This window comes from Corythoichthys intestinalis, chromosome 22, assembly GCF_030265065.1.
Source record: "Corythoichthys intestinalis isolate RoL2023-P3 chromosome 22, ASM3026506v1, whole genome shotgun sequence".
Lineage (NCBI taxonomy): Eukaryota > Metazoa > Chordata > Actinopteri > Syngnathiformes > Syngnathidae > Corythoichthys > Corythoichthys intestinalis.
The window spans coordinates 17,648,661-17,651,582 of NC_080416.1; positions in this window are offsets into that span (position 1 = coordinate 17,648,661).

The window sequence follows — 2,922 nt, forward strand, 5'->3', positions numbered from 1 at the left end:
TCAAAATATTATGACATTTACCCACTTATCTAATAGGCACCAGTGAGTTACATAGTTGAAGTGTTTAATGAAGCCTGGCAGTTGCATTAAAGGTATGGAGAATCTTTCTATTTTTTCTCCTCCCTTCTTCTTCTCGTTTCTAATTAATGTACTTAATGAAGGATCTGTCAGACGCCTCTACTCCCCCATCAAGCTCCTCCTTGTTCTAAATGGAGTCACAGGAGTGGAATCATTGTCTGATCGGAGGTGATCGTCATGGTTGCCTGCCTGACCCCTCCACCTCTCATCACCCCCCCCTTTCGCCTTCCATCTTCCATCTCATCCCTCCCTGTCTACCAGCCCCCCCATCCTCTACTCCTTGCTATCATGATTAAGTGGCTCATTGCCCAAGGTGCTTCATCCATTGCTCTGCTTACAGACAGGCTCATTAACATCTGCCAACTTCATCAACGGCCAGAAAAGAGTTTTTAGGAAGAAAGCCTGGTCAGACTTTTTAGGCCTGTGATGTTTTATTACGGGGAAATTGTTAGGAAGAGTAAAGTGCGTTAAACTTTTTTGCAATTTTTGCCAAGCATGTAGTTTTGAATAGCAGGATATTGTAAGTGCAAATTGGAAGTAAACTGGTCAGAAACGAACGTCACGCTGGTGATTTTATCTGATTCTCTGCGCCTCAGTCAAAGTGAGTAATGCTCACCTTGGCGCGAAGGACAAACAGCAGAGATTGCACTCTGACTGGGCCGCAGTGGTCCTCAAAAGGTGATGGACACCTTCTCTCCCACGGATACGCGGTTGAGTGGGAGCAATTGATTGAACCTTTCGAGGTCACCTGATTAATTACATTTTTCATATAAAAGGGCTTTTTTAAAACGAAAAAACAAAAACCATAATGAACAAAAATACAATGAAATGACAACTTTATATGGAAAAACACAAAATGGGAATATAGTATTTGGTTATTACCATGTTTAATACAGTATAAAAATAAAATTGTTGATCTGGGCGTAGAAATACTACACTCTGGTTCCCCTTCCTCAAAAACTATTAGGACTACTAAGAACTACTAGTAGTCAGTCAGTCAGTCATTGAAAACAATTGTTATAGCAAGGCTAAAATTTGCTGAATGGCTGGTTTAAATGAAAAAAGTAAAAGAAATAAAAGCATGTTGTGATGCTCTAAAATAAATATAAAAAAAAGAATGTTACATATATAACATAACAAATCAACAGTATGAAAAGTTTTCACTATGGATATATGGAATTTCTAAGTCATATCATAATAGTTAATATGTAATAATTAAATTATACACTGTACTGACTATGGAATTACATTGTCATTGACCATGCTGTACTGCTGCACTGTCATTTTTATTGTATTGTTTATACATGCAAATATTATTTAAAATTTTATTTGTACTTGCATCAACATCGAAGAATTCAATTACCATTACTACTACTACTACCAGTATACATTTCATTTATTGACATTGACATTTATGTCTTCAAACCTTCAATTGTTACCAAAATTGCGATTGATAGAAGAAAAAAAAAATACTTACGTCAACAGGCAATTTTTAATCTTTAATATTAATATATTTTCTTCATACAATATGGCGGAAAACACAGACAAGGCTGAAAAAGCACTTTCTGCTCTTGCACTCCTTTTAAAAATAAACTGCTGTATTTCAAGCCAAAAGAAATGTTGTGTTTTATGAAACAACATATCTATATGCTGCCATAGCAGTTTCATGGTGCATTAAGCCCTCAAACTATTTTTAATTTTTCCGTTTTACCCAGGAGACCCCGGTTTACAGACACTGCATAACTGCTTTTTTTTTTTCAACCCAGCCATAAAAGATAAGTTATTCTATTTATTATTTGAAATGCCTATCATTTTTAGCTTACAATCATTAATTGATGTCTAATGTTTAAAAAAAAAAAAACTATAAAACTATTCACTCGCATATTTTAAACTTTTAAACCAGTTATGTCACAATGAAAAAAAATAGTGTCTATAAATAGGTCATGGATATCTACCTCATAACTATCGCTTAATTGTAATTTTTTTTTTTTGTTACTGTCGCATTTCCCCCAATAGTTTAGATGATGAATAATCGATCCAAACAAAGAAAGAAAAAAAAAACGTTTAAAAGGTTAAATATTTGAAAAAGAAAAACTCGATCAGTCCTTGTTGTCTGCATTGTGACCCTTGTTATATTACCGTGTTTCACCCATCAAATCCCCAAAATGTCCGGCTGTGGCCATTCACAGCTGTGTCTTGACACTAAGTGAGACATGCTACATGGAGTTTTTGATCGAAACAAGGTAAGTACACGATAATATATCGTTAAAATCATGGTGTCTTTAATTATGCTCTCTAATGCTCTCAAATCGAATTAGGGTTTAGGGGTTTATTTATTATTATTTTTTTTTAAATGCCCCTGTTCAAAATGTTTCTTCCCCCGGAAAACTAAGATTTTAAGCTTTCTAATGATGTATCACACATGCATATAGGAGAATTTTAAAATTTGGCCAAATTGGGGGTCTCAGAGCATTTGAAATAATGGACAATATGGATCACTGTGCAAAAAATGTCCAAAATAGAATTGTGAGATATAATATGTTAGCAATTAAACTTTATTATGATTATTTACTGTTGATTTTCTTTTTCATGGCAGATCCAATAGATAGTATTACTGTAGTCCTTATTTACATCTACAATGTAAAACTGGGAGAAAATCAACTATCTTTGAAGTCTGACTAATTCCCCCCACCAACCCATTTCCCCTCTGGATCAGTGGTATGATTGACATCAACTGCAACCATCTGGACAGAAGCGCCCCGCCTCCCCGGAGCACCCCAGCCAATGATGATGAGAGGGAGGGGACCTGGACGCGACCGTGTTGGCAAGGGAGACAGCAGCGGT